The 22729-nt window shown below is 53.1% G+C and overlaps 1 protein-coding gene and 1 pseudogene across 1 annotated transcript in view; both read left to right on the top strand.

The window, feature by feature from the left end:
• The window catches only part of LOC144945539 (uncharacterized), a 127654-nt gene that overhangs the window by 844 nt on the left and 104081 nt on the right, over nucleotides 1-22729 (top strand). The gene's annotated exons all lie outside the window — the stretch shown is intronic.
• On the top strand, nucleotides 42-22656 carry LOC144945666 (uncharacterized; annotated as a pseudogene).

The following is a 22729-nucleotide window of genomic DNA, read 5'->3' as shown; positions in this document are numbered from 1 at the left end:
CCCTAAGCACGCGTCAGTCAGTCAGTCGTCCATTTCCAAACATGCAGAAGCACACAGAAGGTAAGCGCTGTGTGATAGCATAGGTCTGCCAAGGTCTCCGCCGCAGTGCTGCAGTGCACTGTGGGCGCAGACCCTGCGCTGTGTGAGTGTGGTGTGTATGTGTAGTGGTGGTGTTGACGTGCGCCGACAGTGATGGATCACGGGGCGGCGCGGGGTGCGGGGTTGGGCACGCATGTGGGCGTGGTGTGGACGCGTGCACCGGGAGTGAGTGAGTATGGGGCGGCGCGGCGTGTGGGATTGTGCGCGCTGACACGAGGTGAGAAAGAGGATCGTGGGCAGCGCGCAGTGATTGGTCAAATGGGATGGGTGCTCTCAGCGACGTCCGCAGGATGGACATAAAGGAGGACGCGCGGGAGCACTCGCGGTGGTTAACCAGTTGAAGATTGAAGACGGAGTTGAAGAAGTAGTGCCCTGAGACCCCTAGTCCCGCTGTCCTTGTCAGGACCGGGGCCCTGTGTGGCTCGGAGGCGAGACTGTGGGACCCGTGGTCCGACGCCCATGTGGGTCGGGACTGTGGGACCCAGAGTCGAGACGGACACCCCGGCTGGGTGTGTTCCGAGAGGCTACGGGGCGTAAGAGCCCGTGTTGGTGTAGCCGGGAGAACCGTGTGGGTTCGGCTGGTGTTAGCCACCCGTGTAACTAAGTGGGTGTTGGTCACCCGAGTAACTATAGCTGGTGTTAGTCACCCGTGTAACTATAGTTGGTGAAATAAAAGAGTGTGCTACCCGTGAAGTCGTCTCCCGCCGAGTTACTACATTACAACTGGCGTCAGAAGTAAACCTGTCTTCAAAAAAAGAATGGATACTAGGAAGACTACCCGTACCCACGAGCAAGATCGGGAAGACGACGGCGTACCGGAGACACAAACCTCGGAAGGAGAGGACGAGGAGTTGCCGCCGATGCAGCACTTCGCGGCGATGGCCGACGCTCCGCTCGCCTCCGACACCAGCCTACAGGACGCACACTCCCGCCTGGCGGAGTTGCTGCTCGCCGCCGCTGCAATTTTGGCGGAAATCACCGTTTCAGCGGGCGGAGGGACGGCTGCGGGGTTGGAGGAGGGAGCGTGGCTGGAGGGATCCCGCCAGAAGGCGCTTCGCGCCAAAAGTTTTGAAGTTGGCGCCGTTTTTGAGGGTCCGCCATCGGTTGGCGGGAAGCGCGGACACCACGTGGGCGGAGATCTCCACTCAGCGCAGCCCGCGTCATCGGCGCGCGCCAGAGCTCTCCATCATGCGCCTGCAGATGGAGCCGACATTTTCTATAACCACAGCGGCGCGCGGGAAAATCATTCCTCGGAGGATGACGACCGGGTCTTCCAGCAACAATTGCCCGCGCTGACGGCGTTCAAGGCAGATGGGGGCGACTGGGGAGCCTTCCAACGAAGGTTCCTCGCACATCAAGAAATGTCGGGGTGGTCCGACACCACTGCCCTACGCGCGCTGCCAGCGACGCTCGACGACGACGCGCTTGCAGCCTTCACATCTGCCCCAAGGTCGTCCCGCTCAACGCTCCAGGCCACGCTACATCTAATGGCTAAGGTGTTCGGCCCGCCCTCGACCTGTCGCCACCATTTCTACGAACGGCGCAAGGTGGTTGGAGAAACAACGCTCGCCTATCGCACGGCGCTGCTCGCCCTGGCGGACGCAGCTTTTCCCTGCATGGACAAGGAGGGGAAGGACGCCATGGTGACGGAGCAGCTGCTGGCGTTGGCTCACGACCTGGGAGTCCCCATCAATACGGCGGACGAAATGGACATCTGCTCCCTGGGGATTGCCACGAGTATTCACGCATACGAAGTCCTCAAGCGCAAGCGGACGGTCATCTGCGCATCGGCGGGGATCGCGGCACCTGCCGCCACGGTCGCCGAGCCTCAGCCTGCTGCGGCTCGGGAGGAGGCCTTCACCGTATCAAGACTGGGGGAGTGGAGAACGGGAGGTCGTTCGCCCACACGTTCATCCCGCAAGCTGGAGCAACCGAAACCTACGACGTCCCTCGTCGTCTGCTACAACTGCGGCCTTCGGGGTCACGTCGCGTCCGGGTGCCGGGCTCCGCGTCAGCGCGCCACGGGACCACGTCCGGACGACGACCAGGGCCACAAGTCGTCCCAGCTAAACCCGGTGTCTCGGACCTGACGGCTGTTGACCGTCGGGAACCGGAACCCCGCTGCACGCGCGGATCTCCGATGCCTGGCCCGTGCCTTCCTGGACTGCCGGCACCACCAGACGGTCAACCGCGTCGGTTGCCGTACGACGGACCGGCAAGGCGGACTCGTGCTAGGACACAACACTTTTCATGAAAAAAAAAAAATCAAACCCGAGCTCGCCGCCGCGTTCCCCCTCTGCCGGGGTAATGTCCCGTTCAAGGGGCGCTCGGAAAGAATGGGACGCTGCACGAGTCGGAAATTTTTTTTCTTGCATACACATTTATTGTTGTCACTCGCCGGATTGTACATATTGTTCTTGTTGTTGCAGTGGCATGTGCTGATTTTTGCGAATGGGGGTGTTCTTGTTGTGTTGTTGTGATTGTTGTTGTGTTACGGGGCACACATGGGGGGGGGAGGGAGTAATACATTTTTATAGCAGCCGGGTCGGCTGCGAGCTATGTGGTAGGGGGTGATGTAGTGGTGGTGTTGACGTGCGCCGACAGTGATGGATCACGGGGCGGCGCGGGGTGCGGGGTTGGGCACGCATGTGGGCGTGGTGTGGACGCGCGCGCCGGGAGTGAGTGAGTACGGGGCGGCGCGGCGTGTGGGATTGTGCGCGCTGACACGAGGTGAGAAAGAGGATCGTGGGCAGCGCGCAGTGATTGGTCAAATGGGATGGGTGCTCTCAGCGACGTCCGCAGGATGGACATAAAGGAGGACGCGCGGGAGCACTCGGGGTGGTTAACCAGTTGAAGATTGAAGACGGAGTTTAAGAAGTAGTGCCCTGAGACCCCTAGTCCTGCTGTCCTTGTCAGGACCGGGGCCCTGTGTGGCTCGGAGGCGAGACTGTGGGACCCGTGGTCCGACGCCCATGTGGGTCGGGACTGTGGGACCCAGAGTCGAGACGGACACCCCGGCTGGGTGTGTTCCGAGAGGCTACGGGGCGTAAGAGCCCGTGTTGGTGTAGCCAGGAGAACCGTGTGGGTTCGGCTGGTGTTAGCCACCCGTGTAACTAAGTGGGTGTTGGTCACCCGAGTAACTATAGCTGGTGTTAGTCACCCGTGTAACTATAGTTGGTGAAATAAAAGAGTGTGCTACCCGTGAAGTCGTCTCCCGCCGAGTTACTACATTACATATGCAAGTGTGCGAATGGTTGTTACGGTTATACACGTATATTTATGTATATACGTATTTTTCTGTAAAAATGGGTGCTGCGTGCTGCGATTAGTGGAGTCCCCAAACAACTTTACCTTACGAGTAGGCAGGGCTCGCTATACGCTGAGTCTTCGCGGACTGAGCTGCCAGCTTCACCTGCCGGGACCACGGCCAGTTGCGTAGCGCCCCCTACAGTTTCGGGACTCTCGCCCATGGCTCAATACCCCCATGGGGCAACCGAGCTCACTGTTTGATGGGTACAATGGTTACTTTTCGCTTCATCCGGCTTATTACCATTTGGGTGTATTGACGTTGATCACGTCTCCATGGACGGCATAACACCAACAAATAACATTTTCGAAATAAAAAAACAGGTGGCCCCATAGCGGATCTGTGTGTGTACATACAGACGGAGCATGCAGGGGCCGACCTGTGTGCGACCGGAACGGTGCCATTGCTGACCAATATCACTGTGGATGGCGCACACACTCACGCACACCGGAGCTGTGTCTTTGCAATGCAAGGGCATGGTGGATGGTGGAGCGCATATCGATGCTGCGTTACGAATTAAATCAAACAAAACAAACCGCTGCATCTGTAAGTGTGCCAGTGTGCGCTTATGGTGGATAGTGGTGCGTGCGGAAGTGAGGGTCATCTTTGGGTAAAAAAAACACTCTGAACGCGCAAGAACATAGCTAGCGGTAGCGTAGGGACTTGGTAGCGAGCAGGGTAGAGGCAATGCGTGTATTATATCTGTCGTCACAACGTTTGTGCGTCAGTCGGGGGGACTTTATCTGCCAGTACCCGTGCGCAACAGTACAGCGAGATATATATTCTACAGTGCTTCAGATGTCACGGACTGAGAGGCAACGCGGTTGACATAGGCTTTCTGTCTAACGCGTCACGTTTGTGTACGCAGACTTCCAGATATCTGACGACAGCCACCACAATGACTACAAGCCCTGGTCGTGGAACACGGAAAGGGTGCGTAAGCTGCTCAACTATTTTATAGTCAACGTCACCTATTATAATTACTCATCCCTATAGCAAGCGAAAGAGAGAGACACGAGAGGAGCTCGAGGACGCTTTGCACGAAAACGAAATCGTACATGCAACTCCTGCCGCGGACGAGCCAAAGAACGAGGTCAAAGATCGTCGCCGCAATCGCCGCCGAATGAAGCGATTTCGGTTGAATAAGCCAAAGTGAGAGCTTGACTTGGGGAATGCTATCGATGAAGGGCGCATATAAACCAACGCTGGTAACGACGCAATGGATCAACCAAGTGATATGCAGGGTGTCCTCATGGACGTACACGATCATGTAATTTCTCCCGGCGACTTCCACGTGGACCTTGAAGAAGGTAAGCAAGAACAAGACGACCCTGCCTTTGTCATTGCTCGAGCCGCAGCGCGGGAGGATCCACAACTCACACTGGGCCTTCAGGAGTTGCGTCACTTAAAGCGCAACGAGAAGGATCGCTTGCGACGTGCTGAGTGATCTTCGTTTCAACAAGATGCTGAGCGAGCGCATCGCGCTGCGCTGAAGGCCCAGCGTCGTTCGAGAATGACTGACGGGCGACTACTGCGACGAACGATATCGTCGCAGTACTGCGACGAACGATATTGTCGCAGTGACTCGGAAGCTGAGCGGCGCGGAAGGTTGACGGAAGAGCAGCAAGACGAAGAACGACGTCGCCACAGTGTGCTGGAAGCAGAGCGCCGCGGGCTGTTGACTAAGGAGGAGCAAGAGGAGGAACGACATCGCCACAGCGTGTTGGAAGCTGAGCGCCGCGGGAGGTTGACGGAAGAACAGCAGGAGGAAGCGCGTCGACGCCATGCTGAGCTGGAAGCTGAACGTCTCGCCAGGATGACGGAAGAACAACAAGAGGAGATGCGACAGCGCCAGTCCCAACGGCAAATGGAGAGGACAGAAAACGTGGTCGAGGAAACGCTGGAACAGCGACGCGTTCAACGGCGAACCAAGCGCTACAAGGCCTCCCTCGCCAACCAAGACGAGTTTGAAGTCTCGAGAGTTTCGGGGAAGAATGTCATCGCAGGAAGACACAAACTACCAGAGCCAACTTCGGTTTGCTCGAAGTGTCGAGCATGGAAGTGGCCGGGCGAGTCTTCGATCACATGCTGCATTGACGGCAAGGTCGCTCTTCTGCCACTCCAGCCTGCACCGGCCATTCTACGCAAGTGGTACCAAGATGAAGAATTTTGGAAGCAGATACACATGTACAATCAAGTGTTTGCATTTACGTCGCTTGGTGCGTCTTTCAGAAATCGCCGCTTCGACCCAGTAGCGGAAGATCAAAGTGTCCAAGGGCAGAGAGGCGTGTATACATACCGTATCCAAGGAGTGATGGGCCATTTCTTGGGATCTTTGTTACCATATACGGATCAGGCCGGTCAGACAACGAAGCCCAAGTTTGCGCAGATTTACGTGTACGATCCAGATATGGAAGCACGAGAGGCTCGCCGACAGGAGATTTTTAGCGGCCTGAACAGAGTCGCGCTGTTGGACTTGGAGCACATGATGGAGGCGTGCAACCCGTTTGCGCGCGAGTTCCTTACGATGGGTCAGCGGATGAGAAGCATGATCGAAGCCGGCGACAACCCCGCCAACGTCGTGTTTCGCCTGCGTGCCAACAACTATGCGGGACCCCGCCCGCACAATCTCCCCACCGCCACGGAGGTTGCTGCTGTGTTGGTTGATGACGGCAACGCGGCGAACAACCGAGACTTGCTTCTCTTCCCACGGTCAGGTGGCCTTTTACGACTGTTCGAAACTCATTCCATCTATGATTCACTTCAATGTCCTCTCTTGCTCCCTCTCGGGGAACTGGGTTGGACGTACACGGATGAGTACACGAACGGCGCTACGTATCAAAACAAGACGTGAATGGCGCTTCGCGAACATGTTGCGTACCGACTCTACCAGAAGGTAAACGACCAGTCGGTTCTCCACCAAGGCGGGCGACTGTTCCAGCAGTGGGTGGTTAACCAACGTGCCAAGTGCGAACAGGAGAGTCTGCGCTGGGTCGCGGCAAACCAGATGACACTTCGAGCGGATCTTTAGAAGGGAGTTCTGGATGCGTACCTGCATGAGGGCGTGGTTGCATTAGGCGAAAACGAAGGCTTAGTGTCGGAATACGATTGTGACACAGGCATGTTAGTGCATCCAGAGCCAAGCCACCGCCGTCACTTCCTTGATCAAGTCGAACAGCGCGTCATACTTCCAGCGTCGTTCACAGGTGGCGAGAGATACATGTACTCGCAGTATCAGGACTCCATGGCGATGGTGCGCGAGTTTGGCAAGCCGGATTGGTTCATGACTGTTACGTGCAACCCTCAATGGGATGAAATCACAAAGACGATAGACAGAAACGGACCACACCAAACTGCTCAAGATAGGCCAGATATTGTCGCACGTGTGTGGCAACAGAAGCTCAAAGCAGTGTTGAAGGATCTCGATGATGGGGTGTTTGGGCAGCAAATCGCGCAAATCTATGTGCTTGAGTTTCAGAAGCGTGGACTGCCGCACCGCTCACATACTCATTCTTCTCGCCCATGAAGACAAACCTAGGACTCGCCATGACTTTGACAAGTTTGTATCCGCGGAACTTCCAGATGCCGTGAAGAACAGTGATCTGTACAACACAGTTTTGACCAGCATGATGCACGGGCCGTGTGGAGCCCTAAACCCCAGCTCTCCGTGTATGAAGGACGGCGAGTGCACCAAAGGTTTCCCGAAGGCACTGTCCGAGGTGACACAAACCAACCAGAATGGGTTTCCTGTCTACAGAAGACGCCTGCGAACGGACGGCGTGCTCAAGTTCAAGGGCAAGAAATATGACAATGCGACAGTCAATCAATGGGTTGTTGCGTACAATCCATTCTTCTCTCAGAAATACGATTGCCACATCAACGTTGAGGTGTGCTCGAGCATCACGGCGATCAAGTACCTGTACAAGTACGTCTACAAAGGCGCTGATATGACGGAAATCAGTGCGCGGGCAGTTGGAAATGACGTGAGGGAGTCTGAACACCCTCGATTGAGCGTCTCATGAAAATACATATAACCTCACAAAAATAAACATAAAACAATCACCAAAACATCTATATTGTGTCCAGCCCCTTTCAACTCCCCACCGACCAAGAATATACACACCGCCCGCGAAGCGGGCGGCGACTGCTAATCAACCAATAACAATTAGAATTCCAAAACTACTGTACTACGCTTGCATTTTAGCAGGTAAGGCCCATTGAGCTATTCGCTATTTTACAGAAGCGCCCTGTCTATCACAAATGATAGCTCAATGAAGTGGCTTATCATCATCACGTGGATATTTACAATAGCCAAAATAATCTAACGCGCGACGTTGATTTTAAATGTGGAGGGCCTGGAGAAAAATCCACGCGACCACCACGGGGAAAGAGACATGCAAACTCTAAATGTACAGCAGGCATTAGAGTCGGGATGGAACCCACGACCTCCTGCATACCAGGCGAGGGAGATAACATCTCGTGTTGTTCACTATGAAGTGGCAATGTCTTTTAATGTAACACTGGGGTGGCTAATAGAGGTTTTTTTGGGTGATATCGTGCAGCTATAAATGTGTCTTTAAACCCTGCACCACCCGACACAGCCAATTAGTAAGGTTTGTCACGTAAACAAAACAACTCTGGCTGTCGCCTGATGAGGCTCGTTGTAATTACCGGCGAAATGTCACGTTACTAGAATTGTAAATGTTGTAGTGGGTTTACTCTCCAACACACAACCGGTGTGCTGAGCTAGTTACTAATTGGCACATTTTGTTTACGTGACAAACCTTAATAATTGGCTGTATCGGGTGGTGGCGAGTTTAACGACACATTTCTAACAAAAAAAAACTCTAACCTGGATAATATTGATCGCGATAGCCTATTACTATGTGTTAATCTGAATGGGGTGAGGCCCGAAGGCAAGCGCTATTGGGTGAAGGGGACAGAAGCTCAGCCCGTAAGTGCCCCGAGTATGGCCCTGGTGCTTGTTCGACGGCGGACCCCGACGATGGCGGCGACGGTCTGGAGCTTTGTGTGCTCTGTTTAGGTGACGGAGTGGAAACCCTGCGATGCGGTGTGTGGGGCGCTTGGCATTTTCCTTGATGTTACTTCGACAAAAGCAACAAACTTTGAAGTCACATACAGGGACTCCTCTACTTACGAACGAATTTGGTTCCAGAGGTCTGTTTGTAAGTCGATTTGTTCATCCCACTTTGCTCCCATCAATTCCAAACGTGTTGTACGGCATATTCATTAAACACGGAGAATGGCTTTACAAGTTGTATCATCTCCTGTAGATAACACTAGTTCTTCATGTTCCGCAGATGTAGATGTCACTGGTCCTTCATTTTCTGCAGATGTAGATGTCAATCGTTCTTCATGTTCTGCAGATGTCGATGCCACTGGTTCTTGATGTTCTGCAAATGTCGATGCCACTGGTTCTTTACGTTCTGTAGATGCTAATTCCCTTTGGTGCTCGTGTTTCCTGTTTACTCTCTTTACCTAGAGATGTCTGCGCAGTTGCTCTCTTCTTCAAGAGGTTTGCAGGAGGTTTGCAAACCTGGCTACCATCAAAGATTTGTACACGAAGCCATACAAATATACAAACACAGACATAATTTCAACCGTGATGATGGTTACAAACTGAGTAATCATTGGAAAGATGTGATTAACCATGCAAAAAAGATTTAACTACACTTATTTGGACCATCTTATTTGACAGACAACTATTACAGGTTATTGATAGACAGCCAGGCTTGTTTTACCATGTTTAGTTGTTTCTTTTTTCACACTATTGTTATGTAGGCCAGGTTTAGTCACAAACCGTACCTCTCCATAACAAAGGCTCAGCCTCTTAAGCCTCACCTTACCATATCAATAAAAAGTGTGCCGTACTTGGCCCTTCCCCCTCTCCAAACATTATATATACGGAGTGGTAGCTCTTGTAATCTCTCATTTACTTGATACAGCTATCGTGGCTGTGACGGTTCCACCTGAAGACGGAAGCTTGTGTTGCCTCCGAAACGTCGTGATTTTTATTTTTTATTTTATTTTACTTTTATTAATTTTAATGTTTTACCTACGTGACTTTACCGAAAAAACCTAAGAATATTCTAAACAAACATAAGATCCAAGTCCGATTCAGTACAGTACATAAAATCCATGATCTAATTCCATCTGTGAAGGATGTCATCCCTGACTTGCAATACCCTGGAGTCTATAAACTGAGTTGCAGCTGTGGTGACTGTTACAGTGGGGAAACGAAACGTCATGTCTCTGATCGTGTCCGTGAGCACAAGTCAGATTTGAAACACGGCAAAATTGAGTCTTCCGCCGTTGCCGATCATTGCTACAACGCGGTGGGCTCTCATGATATTGTTTTTTCCGAGACTAAGGTGCTCTGCAAACCCTCTGGCTACCATCAAAGGTTTGTAAACGAAGCCATTCAGATATACAAACACAGACATAATTTCAACCGTGATGATGGGTACAAACTTAGTAATCATTGGAAAGATGTTATTAACCATCTAAAAAGATTTAACTACACATTTTTGGACCATCTTATCTGACAGGCACTATTTTACTTTACCGAGTGTTAACATCCCCAGTGTTTAACAGTACTCTCTTTATTATTATTTGGTTCTTTCGGTTAAGTCACGTCTAAAGATAAAATAATAAATTAAATTAAATAATAGAATACGACGTTTCGATTGCAACACAAGCAATCATCATCAGGTATAATGAAATAGCGACATAATATCTAACCAGAAAACTATAGACAGACATATTAGCAGACAGATATCACAAGATACATACATAGCGAGAGCAACACAGGTGACAGAGAGGGGTGATCGTCTCTGTGGGGTGGCCTTAAATAGACAGAGGGGGGGCGGAAGCAGAGAGAGGGAGGGGGGTTAGAAAAAATTAGCATATCAATGAGTGGTCCAAAAGAAAACGTGGTGCTGCGAGTACGATGGCACAGCAAGCAAGCCTGAAAATCAGGAGAAAGACACACTAAAATTAAATAACCTAGTAAAATATCGAAATGTAATGTAATACAACACAGAGGGTCGGTCAACACACAATTAACGCATAGCCTGGTTGATTACGTATTTCAAAGATTGCTAAGTTAGAATTTAAGTGTGAACATTCTAAAGAGGACACAGGCAGAGAAAACAAGTCGCCAGAGAGAGAGAAAAAAGATAAGCTTAAAACTTCCCCGTAGAAGTGGTTCAATCTTAATTTTAGAACTTTCGTGACTGCAGGAATTATTATTTGGTTCTTTCGGTTAAGTCACGTCTAAAGATAAAATAATAAATTAAATTAAATAATAGAATACGACGTTTCGATTGCAACACAAGCAATCATCAGGTATAATGAAATAGCGACATAATATCTAACCAGAAAACTATAGACAGACATATTAGCAGACAGATATCACAAGATACATATGTAGTGGTGGTATTGACGTGCGCCGACTGTGACAGTGATGGATCACGGGGCGGCGCGGGGTGCGGGGTTGGGCACGCGTTGTGGGCGTGGTGTGGACGCGCGCGCCGGGAGTGACAGATGACGGGGCGGCGCGGCGTGGGTGGTGAGGCACGATGAGATGTGGGAAAAGAGGATCGTAGCCAGCGCCCAGCGATTGGTCGAATAAGTGGGTGCTCGCAGCGACGTCCGCAGGTGGGGTATAAAGGGGGACGCGCGAGAGCACTCGGGGAGAGTTACCCAGTTGAAGACCCGAAGACGGAGCTGAAGACCTAGTGCCCCGAGACCCCTAGTCCCGCCGTCCTTGTGGGGACCGGGGCCCTGTGTGGCTCGGAGGCGAGGCTGTGGGACCCGGGGTCCGACGCCCCCGTGGGTCGGGCTGGGGACCCACAGTCGAGACGGATACCCCGGGCAGGGAGTGTCCCGAGTAGCTCAGTGGCGTTAGTCGCCGAGTAGCTAAGTGGATGTTGGTCATCCGAGTAGCTCAGTGGCGTTAGTCGCCGAGTAGCTAAGTGGGTGTTTGTCACCCGAGATACTAAGTGGGTGTTTGTCACCCGAGATACAAAGTAGGTGTTAGTCACCTGTGAACGAGTTTGATAAAATAAAGAGTGTGTTACCCGTGAAGTCGTCTCCCGCCGAGTTACTACATTACAACTGGCGTCAGAAGTAAACCTGTCTTCAAAAAGTATGGACACGAGGAAGACTACCCGTACCCACGAGCGAGGTCGGGACGACGACGGCGTACCGGGGACACCAACCTCGGGAGGAGAGGACGAGGAGTGGCCGCCGATGCAGCACTTCGCGGTGATGGCCGACGCTCCGCTTGCCTCCGACACCAGCCTCCAAGACGCACACTCCCGGTTGGCGGAGTTGCTGCTCGCCGCCGCTGCAATCTTGGCGGAGATCTCCGTTCCAGCGGGCGAGAAAACGGCTGCGGGGTTGGAGGAAGGAGCGAGATTGGCAGGATCCCGCCAAAAGGCGCTTCGCGCCAAAAGTCTGGAAGTTCCCGCCGTTTTTGAGGGGCCGCCATCGATTGGCGGGAAACACGGACACCACGTGACCGGAGACCTCCGCTCAGCGCAGCCCACGTCATCAGCGCGCACCGGAGCTCTCCATTTTGCGCCTGACAACCGAGCCGACATTTTACACAACTACAGCGGAGCGCGGGAAAATCTCTCCGACGTCGACGACGATCGGGTCCTCCAGCAAAGATTGCCCGCGCTGTCGGCGTTCAAGGCGGATGGGGGCGACTGGGGAGCCTTCCAACGAAGGTTCCTCGCTCATCAGGAGATGTCGGGGTGGTCCGACACCACTGCCCTGCGTGCGTTGCCAGCGATGCTCGACGACGACGCGCTTGCAGCCTTCACATCTGCTGCAAGGTCGTCCCGCTCTACGCTCCAGGCCGCACTACACCTGATGGCGAAGGTGTTCGGACCGCCCTCCACGTGTCGCCACCAGTTCTACGATCGGCGGAAGGTGGCTGGAGAAACGACGCTCGCCTATCGCACGGCACTACTCGCCTTGGCGGACGCAGCTTTTCCCCGCATGAATAAGGAGGGGAAGGACGCCATGGTGACGGAGCAGCTGCTGGCGTTGGCCCACGAGTTGGGGGTCCCCATCAATGTGGCGGACGAAATGGATATCTGCTCCCTGGCGATCGCCACGAGCATTCACGCGTACGAGGTCCTCAAACGCAGGCCGGGGGTCGTCTGCAATTTGGCGGGGAACGCGGTACTGGCAGCCACGATCGCCGAACCTCAGCCAGCTGCGGATCAGGAGCAGGCCTTCGCTGCATCGCGTCCGGGGGAGTGGAGAACGGGAGGTCGTTCGCCCACACGTTCACCCCGCAAGCTGGAGCAACCGAAACCAACGACGTCCGTCGTCTGCTACAACTGCGGCCTTCGGGGTCACGTTGCAGCCGGGTGCCGGGCCCCGCGTCAGCGCGCCACAGGACCACGTCGGGACGACGACCAGGCCCACAAGTCATCCCAACAAAACCCGGCAAGTCGCGGCACCTCACACGTTCGGTCCACAAACACGGCACATTCGGGTCGCCGCTTGGCGGTGGGGGGTTCACGGCTGGGTGCCGGGGGTTCATTTCGGCGAGGGGGGTCCGTACGCGGCCCGCAAGCAGTCGAGTGGTCCGAATTGGCCCACAGGATCGTGGCTGCGTCGGCCGGGTCGTCCGTGGTAACGGGCTTCATTGACGGGGTTGAGGTCCGGGTGCTTGTTGACACGGGTGCGTCGGCCACCATCATCTCGGACCTTATTTATAACATTCTTCCCGCCCAAAGTAGACCCCTTCTGCCAGTAGACGTGCCATTTAATGCGGCGAATGGGGGATCCCTGGGGATCATCGGCCAGATTCGGGCGACTATTTGCATTGGTGACATCAAATTGGCGGGCCCTATTTTTGTATCATCATCGCTGGCCGTTCCCTGTTTGCTAGGTACGGACTTTTTGTCCAAAATGCCCATCAAAATTCTCATAGATCAGGCCTGCATTGAGCTTCCGTCAGGTCGGCGGCTTGCGTTCTTGACGAGCCCTACCAAAATACGCACGGTTTGTGCGACGGTGCAGGCGCTGGCAACTCAGACTGTAAGGGTGCCCCCGGGATCGAAAATGTTGGTACCCCGTCGGTTGAGGAAGCCACTCGAGGTGGGCGCGGTGGCACAGGGGGGGCCGTTGGGGCCGTCTAACAGGGCCAGAAGGGGCCTCGACTTAGCGGTTGCTCAAACCATGGTGAGAGGGGACAGTGAGCCGTTCGTAAGGGTCCTGAATACGGGGTCGCGGCCGGCCGAAATTGCGCAGGGAACGGTGCTGGCTCACGCCGCGCCGCTACCCGTTGAGGAACGGCTCGTGTCTCAAGCAGATTTCACTGTCGAGTCGCATCCTCCAAGTGATGAGGGGACAGAGTGGTTGGACTCGTTGTGTGCCGGTTCTGCTAACTTGTCCAAAGTGCAATTGGGAGTCGACGCTCCCACGGGGAGGGATTCGCTGTTGTCATTGCCCCTCATTGAGTGGGGCCGTCTCCAAATGTCCGACAGCTCCCTACTTACGCTACGTCGAAAAGTTGGCGCTCCCGAGGTAGGGGATGCGCGGGTCGGTTCCTGGGTGTGCAGACAGGGCCTTTTGATGAAGTGGGACAACATGTCCCGGGGTCACGTGCTCGTTGTGCCTGTTGCTATGCGGGGTAAGGTCGTTCTGGCAGCTCATGAACGGCTCATGCATCTGGGTTTTCACAAAACGCTCGCCCTAATCCAGCGAGACTATTATTGGCCGGGGATGGGTAACGACGTGGCGAACATTCTTAAGGGATGCGTAGGGTGCGCCGAAAGAAAACCGCCACCATTGGCAGCTAATCCACCGCTGCAATCCATTCAAGTTTCGCGCACAAACGAATTGGTTGCGTTGGACATCTTGGGGCCCTTTCCTGCTACACCGAGGGGAAATAGGTTCCTGCTGGTTGGCGTAGAATACTTCACCCGATGGCCCATGGCATGGCCACTCGCCAACCAGTCGGCTGCAGCGGTGGCGGACGCCTTCGTCCAGGGTTATGTTTTGGACAAGGGCGCTTCCGAACGCTTGCTGGCGGATCAAGGAAATAATTTTTCGAGCGGTTTGTTGCGCGAGGTGTGCGACCTGTTGGGTACAATGGAAGTGCGTACTTCCCCCTACCACCCGCAGACTGACGGGATGGTTGAGCGTCTGAACAGGACGATTACGTCTATGTTGTGCCAACAGGTCTGCGACGATCAGGTTGATTGGGACTTACAGGTGCCGGGGGTACTCGCGGCCTATCGAATGGCCCCTCATGCGGCGACGGGGTTTTCCCCATTTTTTCTTATGTATGGGCGGGAGGCCGATCCGGCCATGGACGTCCTACTGGGGATTTCCCAGCCACGTGCAAAATCTAAATTGGCAGACCACATCAAATTTAATATCGCCAAATTGACTGAAGCACGGGAGGCGGCGAGGTTGAATTCGCGGTCGCGGCAAATTGCGAACGAGAGATTGCATGAGCGGAGGGTGCATACGCATGATTGGAAACCAGGCGATAAGGCCTGGCTGCATTGTCCACATGCACCGTTGGCTACGTCCCCCAAGTTGTTGAGACCTTGGAGGGGACCGGTGGAAATTGTGCGGGTTGCACGACCCCAGAGTATACAGATTAAATGGGGGAAACGCCGTTGGTATGTGCACCCCTCCCGACTGAAGCCCTATGCGGCACCGTGTGACCCCGTTCTGTGCCGTGACGACCGGGCGTGTGATGTGACCGTCGACTCGGGGAGGGAGGTGTCGCAGGCTGATCCTCACGTGTCTCCACCTGACCCACCCCCAGGTGCCTCGGGCTTGACGGCTGCTGACCGTCGGGAGCCTGAACCCCGGGGCACGCACGGGTCCTCGATGCCTGGCCGATGTCTTCCTGAACCGCCGGCACCACCGGACGTTCAACCGCGTCTGGTGCCGTACGACGGACCGGCAAGGCGGACTCGGGCTAGGGCTCAACAATTTTCATGAAGACGTTTTTTTCTCTACACCGAGCTCGCCCGGTGTTCCCCTCTGCCGGGGTATTGTCCCATTGTAGGGACGCTCGGAAAGAAGGGGACACCGCACGAGTCGAAAGAAAAAAAAAAAAATTTTGTCCATTTATTTTCCTTTCTGCATACACATTGCTATTGTCACTCGCCGGTTTGTATATATTGTTCTATTGTCGCGGTGGCATTGGTTGATGGTTGCGGATGGTAGTGTTCGCGTCGTGTTGTGTTGTTACGTTAGTTGTTGTTCTTGTTGTTGTGTTGTGTTACGGGGCACACAGGGCGGTTTGTATATTTTTATAGCAGCCGGGTCGGCTGCGAGCTATGTGGTAGGGGGTGATGTAGTGGTGGTATTGACGTGCGCCGACTGTGACAGTGATGGATCACGGGGCGGCGCGGGGTGCGGGGTTGGGCACGCGTTGTGGGCGTGGTGTGGACGCGCGCGCCGGGAGTGACAGATGACGGGGCGGCGCGGCGTGGGTGGTGAGGCACGATGAGATGTGGGAAAAGAGGATCGTAGCCAGCGCCCAGCGATTGGTCGAATAAGTGGGTGCTCGCAGCGACGTCCGCAGGTGGGGTATAAAGGGGGACGCGCGAGAGCACTCGGGGAGAGTTACCCAGTTGAAGACCCGAAGACGGAGCTGAAGACCTAGTGCCCCGAGACCCCTAGTCCCGCCGTCCTTGTGGGGACCGGGGCCCTGTGTGGCTCGGAGGCGAGGCTGTGGGACCCGGGGTCCGACGCCCCCGTGGGTCAGGCTGGGGACCCACAGTCGAGACGGATACCCCGGGCAGGGAGTGTCCCGAGTAGCTCAGTGGCGTTAGTCGCCGAGTAGCTAAGTGGATGTTGGTCATCCAAGTAGCTCAGTGGCGTTAGTCGCCGAGTAGCTAAGTGGGTGTTTGTCACCCGAGATGCTAAGTGGATGTTGGTCATCCGAGTAGCTCAGTGGGCGTTAGTCGCCAAGTAGCTAAGTGGGTGTTTGTCACCCGAGATACTAAGTGGGTGTTTGTCACCCGAGATACTAAGTGGGTGTTTGTCACCCGAGATACAAAGTAGGTGTTAGTCACCTGTGAACGAGTTTGATAAAATAAAGAGTGTGTTACCCGTGAAGTCGTCTCCCGCCGAGTTACTACATTACACATACATAGCGAGAGCAACACAGGTGACAGAGAGGGGTGATCGTCTATGTGGGGTGGCCTTAAATAGACAGAGGGGGGGCGGAAGCAGAGAGAGGGAGGGGGGTTAGAAAAAATTAGCATATCAATGAGTGGTCCAAAAGAAAACGTGGTGCTGCGAGTACGATGGCACAGCAAGCAAGCCTGAAAATCAGGAGAAAGACACACTAAAATTAAATAACCTAGTAAAATATCGAAATGTAATGTAATACAACACAGAGGGTCGGTCAACACACAATTAACGCATAGCCTGGTTGATTACGTATTTCAAAGATTGCTAAGTTAGAATTTAAGTGTGAACATTCTAAAGAGGACACAGGCAGAGAAAACAAGTCGCCAGAGAGAGAGAAAAAAGATAAGCTTAAAACTTCCCCGTAGAAGTGGTTCAATCTTAATTTTAGAACTTTCGTGACTGCAGGAATTATTATTTGGTTCTTTCGGTTAAGTCACGTCTAAAGATAAAATAATAAATTAAATTAAATAATAGAATACGACGTTTCGATTGCAACACAAGCAATCATCATCAGGTATAATGAAATAGCGACATAATATCTAACCAGAAAACTATAGACAGACATATTAGCAGACAGATATCACAAGATACATACATAGCGAGAGCAACACAGGTGACAGAGAGGGGTGATCGTCTCTGTGGGGTGGCCTTAAATAGACAGAGGGGGGGCTTAAGCAGAGAGAGGGAGGGGGGTTAGAAAAAATTAGCATATCAATGAGTGGTCCAAAAGAAAACGTGGTGCTGCGAGTACGATGGCACAGCAAGCAAGCCTGAAAATCAGGAGAAAGACACACTAAAATTAAATAACCTAGTAAAATATCGAAATGTAATGTAATACAACACAGATCGGTCGGTCAACACACAATTAACGCATAGCCTGGTTGATTACGTATTTCAAAGATTGCTAAGTTAGAATTTAAGTGTGAACATTCTAAAGAGGCTTGCTTGCTGTGCCATCGTACTCGCAGCACCACGTTTTCTTTTGGACCACTCATTGATATGCTAATTTTTTCTAACCCCCCTCCCTCTCTCTGCTTCCGCCCCCCCCCTCTGTCTATTTAAGGCCACCCCACAGAGACGATCACCCCTCTCTGTCACCTGTGTTGCTCTCGCTATGTATGTATCTTGTGATATCTGTCTGCTAATATGTCTGTCTATAGTTTTCTGGTTAGATATTATGTCGCTATTTCATTATACCTGATGATGATTGCTTGTGTTGCAATCGAAACGTCGTATTCTATTATTTAATTTAATTTATTATTTTATCTTTAGACGTGACTTAACCGAAAGAACCAAATAATAATTCCTGCAGTCACGAAAGTTCTAAAATTAAGATTGAACCACTTCTACGGGGAAGTTTTAAGCTTATCTTTTTTCTCTCTCTCTGGCGACTTGTTTTCTCTGCCTGTGTCCTCTTTAGAATGTTCACACTTAAATTCTAACTTATCAATCTTTGAAATACGTAATCAACCAGGCTATGCGTTAATTGTGTGTTGACCGACCCTCTGTGTTGTATTACATTACATTTCGATATTTTACTAGGTTATTTAATTTTAGTGTGTCTTTCTCCTGATTTTCAGGCTTGCTTGCTGTGCCATCGTACTCGCAGCACCACGTTTTCTTTTGGACCACTCATTGATATTCTAATTTTTTCTAACCCCCCTCCCTCTCTCTGCTTCCGCCCCCCCTCTGTCTATTTAAGGCCACCCCACAGAGACGATCACCCCTCTCTGTCACCTGTGTTGCTCTCGCTATGTATGTATCTTGTGATATCTGTCTGCTAATATGTCTGTCTATAGTTTTCTGGTTAGATATTATGTCGCTATTTCATTATACCTGATGATGATTGCTTGTGTTGCAATCGAAACGTCGTATTCTATTTTTTAATTTAATTTATTATTTTATCTTTAGACGTGACTTAACCGAAAGAACCAAATAATAATTCCTGCAGTCACGAAAGTTCTAAAATTAAGATTGAACCACTTCTACGGGGAAGTTTTAAGCTTATCTTTTTTCTCTCTCTCTGGCGACTTGTTTTCTCTGCCTGTGTCCTCTTTAGAATGTTCACACTTAAATTCTAACTTAGCAATCTTTGAAATACGTAATCAACCAGGCTATGCGTTAATTGTGTGTTGACCGACCCTCTGTGTTGTATTACATTACATTTCGATATTTTACTAGGTTATTTAATTTTAGTGTGTCTTTCTCCTGATTTTCAGGCTTGCTTGCTGTGCCATCGTACTCGCAGCACCACGTTTTCTTTTGGACCACTCATTGATATGCTAATTTTTTCTAACCCCCCTCCCTCTCTCTGCTTCCGCCCCCCCTCTGTCTATTTAAGGCCACCCCACAGAGACGATCACCCCTCTCTGTCACCTGTGTTGCTCTCGCTATGTATGTATCTTGTGATATCTGTCTGCTAATATGTCTGTCTATAGTTTTCTGGTTAGATATTATGTCGCTATTTCATTATACCTGATGATGATTGCTTGTGTTGCAATCGAAACGTCGTATTCTATTATTTAATTTAATTTATTATTTTATCTTTAGACGTGACTTAACCGAAAGAACCAAATAATAATTCCTGCAGTCACGAAAGTTCTAAAATTACTCTCTTTATTGTCAGCCAACACTGGTATAAACATGAGCATTTTCGATCTTTTCTATCATGTGCATCAACAGGTTCTTGTGCACAGGCATGTCCACGTACACTTGCACCCCGTGCTCTCTTTTAGCACCCCCCCCCCCCCTTGCAATACGTTATCATGTGCAACAACAGTGACTTGCGCACAAACACGTCCACGTCGTCGACGCCTACGAGCACCTCGTGCCCTCTTTTAGCCCCCCCCCCCCCCCACCGCGATACATTCCATTCATTGGCTACCACATTCTGATAAGCTCCCCCCCCCCTCTCCTCCCCCTTAACTTGTATTTAAGAGCTTGCATCTTGAATCCATGCCTCACTTGATACAGCAAATCTGGCTGTGACGGTCCCACCTGATGACGGAGACTTGTGTTGCCTCCGAAACGTCGTGATTTTTATTGATTTTAAATTCATTTTTTACCTACGTGACTTTACCGAAAGAACTAAGAGTATGAATACAGGGAAGGCTGCGAAATAACATTAAACAATCATCGCTATCTATTACGTGGCAGTTGAACCGACTTTCGGTTCTGAACAGGCAACTGGACATAGGGATGGGTTTGTTCGTATATCTCAACGTTCGTAAGTAGAATGTTCGTAAGTAGAGGGGAGTCCCCGTAATTACATTTTCCAATGTTTCCTCGCAAACTCGCGCTTCCGACTCTTGCTATGGATGTCAACCGCCCTTTGTTACGAAACATTGGACCTTTTATACCAGTCTTCAAAATGTATAACTGTGGCGGGGAGGGGGGGGTCGTTGAAGAGACCCGTGTACTCCGGAAAGGGAGACACCTGGGAACGTGAATTAATGGAATTCATATGACAGGGCATTTTAAAGGCACGGTTGATAATCCAGGCTAAGAGAGAGAGACAGGTACATGGTTGGGCAGTCGCACACACTAAATCATACACACACAGAGTTGTTAGTTGTATTAGGTAAGTCAAATAAACCCATTTGCTAACAGATGTCTCCCTGCTTTCTTGCTCGTGATCACTCGCAATAATTGTGGGATAGCAGATACAAGCTATCGAACACCAGTCAATACACACAAAAAAATGCATCATCTACAGCAGCACTTTGCCTCACTCTGGACCAACTGATGACCTCGTACCATACTCACGCTTATTAATTCATGTAAATTAAGGCGTAACAGCGTGGTCATCACACCCAAGTGCAGATGTTAACAGCAGCAGTATTCATATTACCAGATGTGCATCACAACAATTAAGGTGGAAAAAACTGGAGTGCGGTTGTCAAATACCTGGCCACTGGGCCCCTTGGCCCTAGTCCCCAGGCCCTCTCCGCCTAGCTTTGGACCCCTAGCCCAGCGACCCCCTAGCACCCGCAGCCCCGGGTCCTGGTCCCCTGAACTCGGGAACCTGGTCCAGGCCCCAGACCACCAGACTCACGGCCCTGTTAATAGCCCAGCCCTTGTACTGACCCATGCCCCCCTGACCCTGGTCCCCAGTCCACAGTCAGCCAGTCCCCGGGCTGCCCCTAGCTTCGACCTCTGGCCAGGCCCCTAGCCAAATCCCTGTGACCAGCCCTGGCCCCCAGGCCACCCAGGCCCTGGCTATGGCCCCGGCCCCACCCATGACCCATGATTAAGATCCTGCTCCCCAGGCTCCACCCCGGCCCCCATGCCGCTGGGCCCTGGTCCCCTTGCGCCCCGGCCCCCCAGGCTCTAGCACCCAGCCCCTACCTACGCCCAGGTATCACGCAATGTGAAGTCTACAAGGGCAGGTTGGGAAGAATTGGTAAACCGGCGCGGCCCAGGGTCTTTGCTGGACTGTGACGGCCAGCCTGAGGTTGCTCCAGGCCATGTCCGGTTTTCACTCAAATTCATGAAATCCTCGTCTGAATTTCTTATCTCCTGGAAGGAGGAGCATCCCTGTCCCCCAAGCACCTCGAATTCCCCAGCCCTGTGGCCGGGGGCAGACACATGGGTGGCCTGCCCACATGAGAAGGAACCACCCTGCTCGGGCCACCCTGTGGCTTACCCTCCCTACCTAAGGACTCAGTCGACCCCTCTTCCCCTTCTGAATGTTGGGATTCACTGATCCACTACCCAGCCTCGACGACCCGCCTTGGGCCCCACCCCACAGTGAGGGCCCCACCTCCAGCCCGCAGGCTCTACACCTGCCCAAGGCCCCTATGCCACCAGGCCCTGCAGTCATGGCCCCCCAGCTGCCAGGCCACGGCCCCAGCCCTGGCCGCGGCACCCCAGACTTGATCCTCAGGTCCCGGTCCCCTGCACCGGACCTGACCCCCTGGCCTCGACCACCTGGCCCTGTCCCCGGATCCCAACCCATAGCGAAGACCCAAACAAGAGCCCCAGGACCCAGGCTCCAGTCCGGACCCCTAGGCCCTCCAGGCTCCAGTCCAGTGCTTCAGCCCCACCTTTAACTCCTGCCCAGACATGACCAAAAGGCCCCTCTCAGGTCTTAGACCCCATGACCCTAAATCTCTAAATTTCCAGTCCCTGGACTCCAGGCCCTGGCCCTGGAACCAGTCCCCAGCTGCTGCCTCCCTGCCCTGGCCCTGGCCTCCGAGCCTTGACCACCGGGCACCATCCCTGGCCTGCATAAAAGGCTGCATTACTGGCCATGGCCCCCAAGCTCCAGGCTGTCGGGGGCCCCAGGCCCCATCCCAAACACCTGCACCACCCACAGCCTCTAGCCTTCTTGCCCAGGCCCTGACTCCCTGGCCTCGGCCACCCGGTCCTGACCCCGGCCCCCTGACAAGGCCGTGTCACTGGCCTGACTCTCCAGGCTCCAGCCCAAACCCCCAGACCCCATAGGCCCTGGCCTTTTCCTAGGCACTTACCCCGGTACTAGCCTCAGACCCCGTGCTTCCCAGGCCCCCTTGCCTTGACTCCGACTACCAGGCTCCAACCCTGGCCCATAGACCACCAGGCCCCAGGCCTAGCTACGATCAAGGCCCTGACACCACATTCCTGACCAATAGACCCCAGTTCACAGCCTCTGGCCCTCTACACCCAGCCCTGGCCCCCCGGCCTCAACCACTTGGCCCCGTCCACGGCCCTTGGCCACAGTTTCCAGCCAAGGCCTTGTCACCTGCTCCGGCCCCCAGGCTTTCGCCCTGGCCTCAAGGCCACCCAGTATCCATCATTGTTCCCAGCCTCTCACCACCCCCTTGACCTCGAATCCGGTTCCCAGGCTCCAGCCCTGGCCTCCAGGCCCCCTGCTTCAAACCCCCAGGCTCCCCTGGCCCCTGGCCCCCTGCCAAAGCCCTGTCATGGGAGAATTGGCCAGGAGATTCCAGCTCCGACCCTCAGGCACAATAGGTCCTGGTCCCATCCCAGGCAACTGCACCGGCCCCATCCTCCAGGTCCCGCAGCCCCCATTTCCCCTGGCCCTCAGCTACCAGCTTTGACACACCTACATGTACGGATGACATTGATTGCAGGAAAACCTTGCCCAACGTGGCTTGTATCGAACATGTGTTT

This window comes from Lampetra fluviatilis, chromosome 38, assembly GCF_964198595.1.
Source record: "Lampetra fluviatilis chromosome 38, kcLamFluv1.1, whole genome shotgun sequence".
In the NCBI taxonomy this organism is placed as follows: domain Eukaryota; kingdom Metazoa; phylum Chordata; class Hyperoartia; order Petromyzontiformes; family Petromyzontidae; genus Lampetra; species Lampetra fluviatilis.
This window is presented reverse-complemented; position numbering and strand designations above follow the sequence as displayed.